Source organism: Macrobrachium nipponense, chromosome 47 (genome assembly GCF_015104395.2).
Source record: "Macrobrachium nipponense isolate FS-2020 chromosome 47, ASM1510439v2, whole genome shotgun sequence".
Taxonomy (NCBI): Eukaryota; Metazoa; Arthropoda; class Malacostraca; order Decapoda; family Palaemonidae; genus Macrobrachium; species Macrobrachium nipponense.
Window position 1 is genome coordinate 33831461 of NC_087222.1, and position 13625 is coordinate 33845085.

Here is a 13625-nt window from a genome sequence, read left to right on the forward strand (position 1 = left end):
TATATATATATATATATATATATCTAATAAAAGGAGCCCATAAAAACACCAAAATAGAGAAAAAGTACTATATACGAAAAACGACATCTTCGTACTACGCAGAGTGATATATGGAACCCAGTCTAATCTTCGCCTCCTCACTACGGACCACATATACAGGTATCTGATTCATTCTGTTCCGACATTGCTGCCTATAATAGCGTGACTCATTCCAACAGACTTCTACGCAAGTTAAATAACTAATAGACAATAGTGCATGGAATAATCTTGAGCAACAAGACAAAGTTTTAAACTTATCCAACACCCCCTTACTGTAAATCAACATTTAGTTTTAAATTTAGGCTTATCCTTTGCCCTTATGCCAGACCGCAAAAACAACCTAGACTTCATAGTGGCTTTTGATAAATTCATATCTGACAAAAACTACAACCGTGAAGAGATATGTTTAAAAGGAGTGTTACTAAATGCTTTAACTGACTTACATAAGAAATATCCTGTTCCCCGCAGATTCATGATAGCCATCCACTCGCTAAAAAAGTTAGATGTTATAATAAGTAGATCCGACAAAGACGGCAAAATCGTAATAATGGACAAAGACTTCTACCTTGACAAAATCAACCAGCTCCTTAGCGACACAAACACATACGAAAAACTGACGAAAAATCCCCTCCAAAACGTTCCCACAGAATTTTTTCGGAAAGTAAGATTAATTGGCAAAGACAAAAAGAGTATTGAACTGTTAGAGAAATTTAAAGTAATTAATCCTAAATTACCCTATTTTTATGGCCTTCCCAAAACTCACAAAGACAATCTTCCATTCAGACCCATCGTTTCATGTGCCGGTGCTTTCAATTACAAAATTTCTAAATGGTTAGCTGGCCTCCTTTCCCCCTTTTTTAGGCACTTTTCTCCCAGTCACATTAAACATTCGGAAGATTTTTGTCACAAATTCAGAGAAGCACCTATACCACTTCACAACATAAAACTTTTAAGCCTTGATGTAGATTCCTTGTTCACTAAAGTACCAGTACAGGACGTTCTTCAGTTTTTAAGGGTAAAATTATCCCCCTATTCAGATCATTTCCCATTGGCGCTTGACAAAATAATAAAGCTAGTTGAATTATGTGCATCTAATAACGTATTTTCATTCGGGGAATCATTCTACAAGCAAAAATTCGGGTGTAGTATGGGTAGTCCTTTAAGTCCTGTTCTAGCCAATCTGTACATGGAATACTTTGAAACTACAGTAATAAATGCAATAAAACCCAAAAACATGCTGTGGATGAGATACGTGGATGATATCCTAACATTTTGGGATAATAGGTGGGCAATTTCAATGAATTCCTCTCGAAATTAAACACATTAGTGCCCAGCATCAAATTTAAAGTTGAATGGGAAACAGACAACAAAATTCCTTTTCTTGATGTTTTAATAATCAGAGATACGACAGAATACAAATTTACCATATACAGAAAACCAACGTTCTCACTTTCATACATCACTACTTTAGCTATCATGACATTTCTATCAAAATAGGTGTAGCTAGTAACTTGTTCTTAAGAGCCTTACGAATTTGTTCCCCAGAATTCCTGGAAAAAGAATTTGAACTAATTCGCAAGCAACTTTCGTCTTTAAAATATCCTGACCATATAATTGAGAAAGCAATTCACAAAGCTAACGTAATTTTCTACCGACCCCCTAAAGACAAGACCAGAGATACACCCAACAATAAAATAATAATTCCCCACCTGGACACGATTAAGAGAATAACCAACCCCCTCGGAAAATCGAACCCTATTGTATTTACTTACCCAAACACCTTAGCCAAATCCCTGATTAACGTCCAACAAAAGACATCTCCAAAGGACTCTGTATACGAAATCCCATGCCAGGACTGTGACCAATCTTACATCGGATTTACAGGTAAATCCTTCCCCAGAGATTAATACAACACAAACGGTCAGTTAGGTATGGACAACAGAACTCGGCTATTTTCAACATAAAATGAACATAACCATAGAATAAACAATGGAATTTGTCACGTGTAATTTATAGCAGCAACTGCCGGTACAAGAGTCAAATGATGGAATCGGCCTTAATAAAAGAGAGGCAAGGTAATGAACATCTCAAAAGGAGGATGGATTTCGGACACGATCGACAACGTCTTCATTCAACCAACCCTTAAGAAGATTAGAGGAAGATTATCAGCTGGGGGTGACTTAAAATGGCTTGTTTGTGGATGGACCTCTTGGTATAAATACCACCTTTTCTGTGAACTTTTCTCATTCATCTACCTGAAGAGGGAGACAGCAGTCTCTGAAATATAGTACTTTTTCTCTATTTTGGTGTTTTTATGGGCTCCTTTTATTAGATGGAACTCTGTTGTTTACAGAACATTTATACCAGTCATATATATATATATATATATTATATATATATATATATATATATATACTATATATATATATATATATATATATTATTCTTCATCGCTGGTGGGCTAATCCTCGATGAAATAGGTACGGGATACAGAAGGACATGGCACATTACATAGATTCTTTATTGCTAGCGACGTTTCGAGACAAAGTCCCATCTTCAGGCTAAAGGCAAGAAATAAATATTACATCATTACCAAACAATTAGGAATGTTAACGTAAAATATTATAAATTAAAGTATTTCTAAGTAAAATTACGAATTTAAAAAAATCTCAAAGAATGAGTATTACATCAATACATAACATATTCAAGAAAAGGAAATGTAAAATCATAAAAAATTAAAATATTTCTAAGTAAAATTACGAATAAAAACATTAAACAGAACATATGTATATATAAATATAAAAATATTAAAAATGAGGAAAATACCTTGCTCAAGCAAAGTCCCGCCGTTCCGTGTCAGGACCCACCAGCGATGAAGAATATCTTATTGTGAACATGAGGATCTACGTTGTGTAAACCTCGCCTGTTTCAATGGCCATCATATTTTTATGTGGATTTTTCTTTGAGGAAGATACGTAGTGGAGTCTGTATTGCCGTGTTCTTGGAACTGAGTCGCCTATCCCTTCAGATCCACGATGATTTCCTGGATGTTTGCCCTGCTCTTTCTGGGGCGACTTAGATCGAGAGGATTAGTACATTTTCGGGACATAATAGTGAAAAGATACAACAGATATTTGCTGAAGAAATGTCGCAAATTTGAAAACACATTGAAAAAGTTGTCCAAAGCCAAGCTTGACCTAGAGTTTCTACAGTACTGTAGCCTTAACCATGTTGTGCCGAATTTTGTGAAGTTCAAATTGTATAGACAATCTTTGTATAATACCAGGTTTTATTCTGATTCCACAACTACTTTGTTAAACTTGGAGATTTGTGAAAAAGAAAAGCTAATTAAGAAACATGAAAATGCCATTCAACCTTTGCACAATGAAATTGTTAGAAACTTTACACTTATTGATTTGATTATATTCAATTGCTTACTGACTAAACACCTTAACCACTACATTGATGAAATAAAAAACACGCATAATAACAAGCTTCAGAAACTAGGCATCATTACACCTAATTCAATGAAGGAGGAATAAGGTAGTGTTAAAACCTATCTGATTACAATTTAACCAAGAGAGAGGAATTCCTTTTATCTTTAGGCCTGGATTTTTGCTTGCCGGTTTACACACCTTCATATTATGAATATTTTCTACCATTTGAAATTTTGTTTTCAAAATTAAAAAACTTAGCTCTGAATACTGACCTTTCGAAGTTTCAAAACGACCTGTCCACATTTGCCCATATCAATTTTAACAAACTAAAACCAAGATGGGCACCATTTTTAAATAAACGTGACCTTGGTATATTTCTAAACCCGATAAAGGCAAGGGAACCGTCATAATGAATAAAACAGAGTATATTCACAAAATGGAAACAATTCTGAAAGACGCTACCAAGTTTAGAAACATGGGTGACATTGACTACAAACTAATTTTTAAAAACGAGGACAGAATAAACGGTTCTTGAAAACGTTGAAAAGATAATAAAAACGATAGATCAAACAACTTACGAAAATCTTTATGTAACAGGTTCTTCATTGGGTGTTATGTATGGCCTACCAAAAATACACAAGGAGGGTATGCCTATGAGACCCATCCTTTCATCCTATACTACACCAGGTTACAAAATAGCTAAATTCTTGACACCTCTGTTAGAGAATCATTTTAAAAATGAATATAATCTAACCAACTCTCTTGATGTTAAGAACAGTATTTGTTCCGATACGTAATACAAACCCTCGGTCCTTTAACAATAGGAAGTAGCTAGCGGCAGCTGGAACGGTCGTAAGCTTCGAACAAGGGGAGAACGGTAGTTAACTGCTTGTCCGATCGTCGCGCGCCGCGCGACTGGGAGGTAAACAAATCACTTTTGCTTTCGGCCGTGTGTGGGAAGGACGTGCTCGTCATCGCTCTGCCCGCTTGTCGTTTGCTTTGAGTTTGAGTATTTGCCCTCTTTTTCTGTATAAATCAGAGTGATTGTAAGTACTTTTGCATTTCTTTTGTTGATCATTGCAATGAGTGAAGAAGAAATGGAGATATCACCACGCCCCCGGTCGCCCGTAGAGTGTGTCCCGGGCTGGAGGGGCGTAGATGTGGGGGATTTAGATCGTTTGTCGATGTAGATCCTCACGAGGTTTGTACTCGTTGTCGGGGGCGAGAGTGCTCCCGCAACGAGCCCTGTGTAATATGTATGAATTGGTCCGAGGGCGCAGTGGGTGCTGTACGAGGGCAGGAAGAGACTTAGGCCGCCCAAGAAGTCATCGGAAAGTCCAGTGACTCCTTTGGTAACGGACACTTCGTCCTCTTTCCTGCCCCCGGCAGCCCCCACGGTTTGCGCCTTCCCTGCGGGGGGGGTCGGGGGGGTAGCGGAGTCCTTCTCCTCTCTCGATCCGTCGAGTGTGGATGAGGGCGCCCGCTACACCCGGACGTCCAGTTGTACTCGGGTCTTCCGTCCGCTCTGGGGGGGGTTCTTCTCCCCCCAGGCGTGAGGAAACCCCTCTAACTAACCCGACTGTTGCTTCCGCCAGTGGTGCCATCAGCGAAGGACGACCTGGGACAGGTGTGGGAGTCGCTGGGACTGCAGGGAGTGCCGAGCATACAGGGTTGATTCAGCGGTTGGCGGGTGGGGGGTCGGCAGTGGTCACTCATGGTGCGGTGACCACTACAACAACCACAATCTCGACACCAGCATATGAGATGCCACCGCATCTGGTGTATACACCACATATCATGTCGGTGACACCACGGCTGCGATCCAAAAAACCCATTCCTGCCGTGTCAAAGAGGACGGTGCCACCACCACCTGGGTTCTTTGTATTGCCGACCCCGGACTTCGCTGCCCAAAGAGTACCCCCCTGGACCTGCCGCCAGTGCCGAGGATGACGGTAGCTGCCGACAGGACGCCTGGCTCTCCTGTGGTACCTGCCGTGCCTGCCGTACCTGTTGCTGTCCCAGCCGCTCATTCCTTTTCAGATCGGGGGCCTGCTGCTCATTCACTTTCAGATGTTCCTGCCGTTCCTGCTGTTCCCGGACCTGTTCCTGTTGTTCCTGCTGTTGGTGGTGCTGTCAAAGTCTCAGGTCTTTCCGGACAGGTGCAGTCGGGCCCTGTTGCTTCGGCAACTGCCCCGGCTCCCTCCTGGATGGAAGACCTGACGTCTGTCCTGCGGAGCCTGGCGAAGAAGAAGAGGAAGAGGAAGAAGGTGTCGTCGTCGTCTTCGTCGTCTTCTTCGTCGTCTGCTGCCTCTCCTTCCCCTTCGACTTCTAAGGCTAAACAGCCGAAGAAGAAGAAGGTTGCCTCCTCCCCCCCACCCCTAAGAAGACTCCTTCGGGATCTTCTAAGGGCCCGGCTCGCTCAGGCGAGCTGGGGAGCTCTTCTGCTGGTCCTCCTGTTCCTTCGGAACGGGGCCCGTCGCTTCTTCTGCAAAGAAGAAGTCGACGGGGACCAAAGGTGCACCAGCCTCGGCTGGTGCGTCCTCACCTGGTGCTAGCGGTTCTGCCGCTAAACCAGGTTCCGTCTCGGCCGCTTCTCGTTCGCGAGAAGCACCGAGTGGACGCTCTTCCAAAGAAGACCGTCCAGCCAAAGTTTTGACGCCCGAGCTCGCTCGCCGTCAAGACAGCGGCGCGGAGCAGAAGACTGGCGAGAGTCGTGCACACGACTCTCGCCAGGCCAGTGGACGCTCTCGCAGCGATCAACTGGCCTGCTCGGGCTGACGTGACGGTAGCTGACCGGCCGCGGGTTGAGGCGAGGAAGGAGTCCCCACGGCCGCGGTACCAGCCACGGCTGGTACCAGCGGCTTGACGCGCCGAGAGGACGCTGGCCGGTCTCGACGCGACAGAGAGCCTAGCAGGTCCACCCGTCCGCCGCTCCCGATGGGACCGGGCGGAGACGGTGACCAGCGGCAACTCGCCTGACGCTAGAGATCGGTCTCGACGTTCTCAGCCGAGCCAATCGCCCCAGGCGAGCGGCAAGGCTAGGCCTGCTGCTCGACCGTCACCGCGGGTTGACGATCAGCAGCAGCCCTCCACCGCACGCTGGTTCCCGGCCAGGCGAACAGCGAGGGGGGAGCGTCAGGTCTGCCTCTCCCGTACCTTCAACCTCCTCGGGCTATACCGGGAGGAGCGAGGTACCGAGGAGCGATCACGAGAGGTGCGCCGCTCGTGACCCAGCTATGACGCCGTACGGATCAGGCACGGTTTAGGACCGACCAGAACGTACGCGCAAGTAGTTGGAGGCGACCGTCAGGGGTCTGTCGCTGTTCCTCCTTCTGAAGGAGGAGTATCGCGGGATATGCTCTTGCTGGAGGGACTGGACGTCCTACTCCACAAGACGCTGTAACTCCCGAGATACAGAGGAACTTTGCGGAGGTCATTAAGCTGATGCGTCTGCATAATGACCTCGCGGAAGGATCGCCGCTACCACCGCAGAGCCCACGTCCCGGCTCGAATCATTTTGGGGGGGTCCCAAGAGGGAACCCAAAATGATGGTGGGGCGGTTACCGCGATCTGAGCTTGCAGACTCGGACCTCCGGATCAGGTGGAGAATCTCGTCTCAGGACGGGAGGACTCGCTGAAAGTCCGGACGGTCTTCTAAGCTGCTTCCTCCTCCTCTACAGCGGCAGAGGCGATTCTACGTGCCTTCGGAAGACCCGATACTGCCGAAACAGGTTAACCCGGAGTTAGCGAGGCTGACTCCAGGTGTGTCCCTGCAGCAGCTCCTGTCGGAGAACCTATGGTTCTCGCAGCAGGAGGCACTTGCCCTGGAATCTACCGCTATGGCAGCATTCCAGGCAGTTTCCCTGGTGGATTTGTGGTCCCTCACAATATCCAAAGTAGCGGCCGGCTCTGGGAGCTCTGCTCTCGAAGACGACGCTTCTTTTAGGAGACTGTGCCAGTCTGGAGGAAGAGCAATCTCTTACCTCGCCCATCAGACTGCTAACCTGTGGGCCAACTTGGTTCTTCGACGTAGGGACGCAGTCCTTACCCGAGTGACCAAGGGGGCAAGGGGGTGGGCGTGAGGCGGCACTCGGGCTTCGAAATGGACCTCTTAGGAGTTCCCCAGCTCTCTTCCCTGGAGAGATGGTGGACGCTGCGGTGGAAAGGCGGCGCACTGACGAGAGTGACCGCTTAGTTCACCAGGCAGTCTCGAAGGTTACTGGGCAATCTCGAGCGACTGCGGCCAAAAACCAAAGAGCTTGGCTAGCGCTTCCACGGCGGCGAAGACGGTTGCACCGTCCAAACCCCGTGTGAAGACTCCTGTAGTTTCAACTTCTGCTAGAGGAGGCCGCAACCAGCCCTCCTCCCAGCCCTCCTTTCCCCGAGGGGGTGCTGGAAAGAAGTCGAAACGAGGTGGGAAACGCTAGGGACGGCGTTCCCCCTCACCTGCTGCCGGAAGTGGGGGGGTGCCTAGCGAGCCATTGGGCGACTTGGCCAGCGCTACGGCGCCGAGAAACTGGATAGTAGAAACGTCCTTCGGGAGGGATATCTACTACCCTTCGAGTCTCGGCCCCCCCTCATCTCCAATCCGGTCCACCTACAGAACCTATGTCCGGGGGATCAGTAAAGGACAACGCTCTTCGACAGGAGATCAAGACCATGCTGGCGAAACGAGCTGTAGAAATCGTGGAGGACCAGTCACCGGGCTTTTACAGCCGCCTCTTCCTAGTGGAGAAGGCATCGGGGGGCTGGCGTCCGGTGATAGACCTCTCTCCCCTGAACCGCTTCGTTCGCACGACGCGGTTCACGATGGAGTCGGCACGATCGGTGCTCGACTCGATCAGGGGGAAACGATTTCATGCTTTCAGTGGACTTGAAGGACGCGTATTTTCAAATACCCATCCATCAGTCCTCCAGAAAGTACCTCCGCTTCATCTTCGACGGGACGGTGTACCAATTCAGGGCCACTCTGTTTCGGTCTCTCAACCGCCCCACAGGTGTTCACGCGAGTGTTCACTCTGGTGTCAGCTTGGGCCCATTTGCACGGGATACGTCTTCTGAGGTATCTCGACGATTGGCTAGTCCTGGCGAGCTCCCGCTCGCAGTTGCTACAGGACAGAGATCGACTCCTTAAGTTTTGTCGCGATCTGGGGATCGTGATAAACTACGAGAAGTCCGATCTCGAACCCAAGCAGAAGATGAAGTACCTGGGTATGCTGATAGACACGGTAGCCTAGGGCAGGTTCCTTTCCCGCAGACTTGCGTATCAGCAAATTCAGGGAGGCAGCCGGCCGGTTCCTGTCGCGGCAGGAACAGGCAGCACAGCAATGGCAAGTCGTGATCGGCCATCTGTCGTCACTCGAGAAGTTAGTCCCTCACGGGCGTCTTCACACCTGCGGTCTCTCCAGTGGAGGCTAAGGGAGAGTTGGTCTCAGGCCAAGGATCCTCCTTACTTTCCCGTGGCTATCACGGACAAGGTGAGGCAGGACCTAGCCTGGTGGCTCGACGACCAAGAACCTCTTAAGAGGAGTGGCCCATACGCACTCCCCCCCGGAGATGCTTCTGTTCTCAGACGCATCGACCGAGGGATGGGGCGCACACCTGGAGGAGTTGCTGACTGCAGGTGTGTGGGACCATCACGAAAAGCACCTTCACATCAATGTCCTGGAACTCAAGGCGGCGTTCTACGCTCTCCAAGAGTTTCAGGACCGCTTGGTGGGACACTCAGTGGTGTTGATGTACGACAACACCACAGTAGTGGCATATGTCAACAGCAGGGGGGGCTAGTGTACTCTTCCGCTCCATCAGTTGACGGTGCAGGTGCACGAGTGGGCCACGGCTCACTCGATAGAGCTGTCAGCACGCTACATTCCAGGCAAGAGGAATGTAGTAGCAGACAAACTCAGCCGTCGGGATCAGGTGATAGGGACCGAATGGTCTCTACACCAAGACGTAGCGGAAAGGCTCTTCAACCTGTGGGGGCGACCGGTCGTAGACCTGTTCGCCACCCGGCACAACAGAAAACTTCAGGTTTTCTTCTCAGCTGTGCCGGACCCATGGGCAGCTGCAGAGGGACGCTCTCCAACACCCCTGGGACAACCTCTTCGCTTACGCCTTTCCTCCCTTCTGTCTGATTCGGAAAGTGATCAGTCGAGCGCTGGTCACTCCCAATCTCAGAATGATCCTGGTGGCTCCCAAACGGCCGCAAGCCGTTTGGTATCCGGACCTGCTGGCTCTTCTTGCGGACGCACCGAGAGAGCTACCCACTTGGCACAACCTTCTAGCCCAGCCACACGTAGAACGGTACCAACCAAGCAGTCCAGTCCCTTCAACTTCACGGCTGGCTGTTATCCACCATCTCTTGCGAACGAGGCTTTTCTCGTAGCGCAGCAACAGAGATGGCTGGACACGTCCGACAGTCCTCTGCAGCTGTGTACTAGGGGAAGTGGGCCGTCTTCTGTGGTTGGTGTCGTAGACAGGGTCTGTCTCCTCTCAGAGCCACTCTTCAGCAGGTAGCGGATTTCCTCGTGTTTCTTCGCCGAGAGAAGCAACCCTCTCAGTACCCACAGTTAAAGGATATAGAGCAGCACTGTCGCTCATCCTAAAACTGAGGGGACTGGACATCTCGAATTCGTTCGAGATCTCCTTGCTAATGGAGGAGCTTCGAAAGGTCTTGCCCCACCCAGGGAACTCAGGCCCCCTGCGGGTGTGACTCTCGTACTTAGGAGTTTGACTCGAAGACCCTTCGAGCCACTCCGAGAGTCGTCAGACAGGGATCTGACTCTCAAGACCCTCTTCTTTGCTGGCCCTGGCATCGGCGAAGAGAGTAGGGGAACTACATGGCCTTTCTTATGATGTAAACATACCAGAGGCTGGGGATCTGTGACGCTCGATTTCGTCCCGAACTTCGTAGCTAAGACTCAGAATCCGTCGATCCCTGACGACAGTTTCGAGTCTTTCACGATCCCCTCCCTTCTGGACTCACCGATAACGATGCGGATGAGATGCTGCTTTGTCCTGTGAGGGCGCTACGGCGCTATCTGAAGAGAACTCGACATCTCAGGCCTGAGTGTCCGACGCCTCTTCGTTAGCACTGGGGTTACCAAGAAAGAAGTCTCCAAGAACACGCTTTCTTTCTGGCTGCGTGAGGTGATCAGGAGAGCGTACGAGGCTGATGGTAGCGACGACATCCGTACGCTCCGACCGAGAGCCCACGAAGTCAGAGTATCGGACCCTCCTTAGCGTTCCGTAAGAACTTCTCCGTGGCGCAGGTCTGAAGGCAGGTGTCTGGGCCAACCAGACCACCTTCACGTCCTTCTACCTTCGGGATATTGCCCACAGTCCTTGGATACTTTTTCCTTGGGACCTGTGGTGGCTGCTCAACACGTTGTGTAAGCTTACCCAGCACCCGAGCAGGCAGAACAGCATCGATTCCTGGTATGACTGGGAGAATGAATGTGCGAATGAGAGAGTGACTGGCTTCTCTTCACCATTCAGTTTTCTTCACCTCTACCTGTGGGCAGAGGGATACGGTCGTTACCTTGCTGGAAGGGAGTCAGATGCAGGTAAGCTATTCAACAGAGCTCCATCCTATCTCTTTAACTAGAGATAGGAGTGTATATCACCACCCCTTTCTCCAACAAGGGGGGAGAAAGTGGATGCCTACATGAGACAAACCCATTACTTTACATTTGCTCATGTAAAGGAAAAAGTTCTTACAATGCTGGTACAAAGAGATACGCTTGCCTCTCTCTTAGTACTCGGCCCAGAGGTCTGACCATTGATCCTGCGGTGCACACCCCGATCAATCGGACAGAGGCTTGGATCCCTCCCTCGCTCTTACGACCAGGGAGGCATTCCAGGGATGGACGAACACCAGTCTGTTCATCAAAGACTCAGATTCCTCCCACCAAGAAGTGAGTCTTCCTATTGTTAAAGGACCGTAGTTTGTATTACGTATCGGAACAAATGACAATTTGTCGAAAATTGCATTTTTTCCTAACTATACAAACCTGAGGTCCTTTACATATAGTCCCTCCTCATGCCACCCCTCACTCTGCGTATTTTGCATGGGCCAAAAGCAAAAGTGATTTGTTTACCTCCCAGTCGCGCGGCGCGCGACGATCGGACAAGCAGTTAACTACCGTTCTCCCCTTGTTCGAAGCTTACGACCGTTCCAGCTGCCGCTAGCTACTTCCTATTGTTAAAGGACCTCAGGTTTGTATAGTTAGGAAAAATGCAATTTTCGACAAATTGTCATTTTATGCCAGGACTCTGACCTAACCATGGCAAGCTTCGACGTTGAAGCACTTTTTACTAATATACCTGTGGAGGAAACCATCAGCTTTATTTTAGATACTATTTTTACAGAAGACGATACTACATATAGTGGCTTTAAACGTGATGATTTTAGGAAATTGTTAGAATTAGCAGTGCGGGACACTGCTTTCATTTTTAATGGACAAGTTTATTTGCAAATAGAGGGTGTAGGTATGGGGAATCCCCTAAGTTGTACATTCGCCAATATTTTTATGCTCAAATTTGAAAGGGAACTGCTGGACAATTGCCCTCCGTCTTTTAAACCACTTTTTTTTTTACCAAAGGTATGCAGATGACACTTTTGTTTTGTTTAAAAATAGGCATCATAGCGACTCATTTTTACAATATGCTAACTCCAAACATCAAAATATTAAATTTACCTGTGAATTAGAAGAAAATGGACAATTAGCATTTTTAGATACAATGGTAGTTCGTAAAGATAACTGTTTTAACATAGGAATCTACAGGAAACCTACCTTACCGGTCTTGGCTTGAATTTCTACAGTTTTTGTTTTTATAATTTTAAATTAAATTCTTTATCAACGCTCCTCCACAGGGCTATAAACCGTTGGAAATTATTCCATGACGAAATAATATTTCTTGAGGGATTTTTCAAAAGCAATTGTTACCCATCGGGATTATTTTTTAAATACGTCAAAAATACCATCAATAACTTTTTTCATCCACCTAGTCCAGTCCATTTAGACAGAAATTAGATACTATATTAAAATACCTTATATACATGATAGGAAGTTTTTGCCCTCCCTTAAGAAAATTTTAAACCGCCATTATCCAGCAGTTGATACCAGATTCACTTGCATAAAATCCTAGAAATATTGGTAGCTTCCTAAAACACAAAGAGAAAATTGCCCTCCTTGATGCAATAACCGGTGTAGTGTATTTATTTAATTGCTGCCGATGTAATCAGCAGACTACGTAGGAAGTACGCGCCGGTTACTCAAGTGAGGATGATTGATGCTCATAGAGGTGTAAGTTACCGAACGGGCAGCAAAGTATCCACCCCTGAACAATCCAAATATTAGGAATCACGCCAGAATCTGTAGGGCAGAGATAAGATTATAACAACTTTAAGGTCATTATGACGTCAACCATATGAACACCACCTCCTCGTTCTTGAAAGTTGGCAATTAAGAAACTGGTACCTTTACTTAACCATACTACCTCAGTACCTTTGTATTATAGCATAAGACACGTCACTTTGTTCTTTGCCTCTTCTTGACTTTTTTTCCACCGTCCTGACACGGAACGGCGGGACTCTGCTTGAGCAAGGTATTTTCCTCATATTTTATTTTTATATTTATATATACATATGTTCTGTTTAATGTTTTTTATTCGTAATTTTACTTAGAAACATATTAATTTTTTTTATGATTTTACATTTCCTTTTCTTGAATATGTTATGTATTGATGTAATACTCATTCTTTGAGATTTTTTAAATTCGTAATTTTACTTAGAAATACTTTAATTTAATAATTTTACGTTAACATTCCTAATTGTTTGGTAATGATGTAATATTTATTTCTTGCCTTTAGCCTGAAGATGGGACTTTGTCTCGAAACGTCGCTAGCAATAAAGAATCATGTAATGTGCCATGTCCTTCCGTATCCCCGTACCTATATATATATATATATATATATATATATATATATATATATAATATATATATATATATATATATATATATATATATAATATGAAAACGTTACAAAAAGCGAGGAGAAAGAAATGAGAGAAAAGAAACACAGGAGAGACAGGGAGAGACAGAGACAGCGAGAGAGAGGAGCCGTTACAAAGCAAACACCCAAACA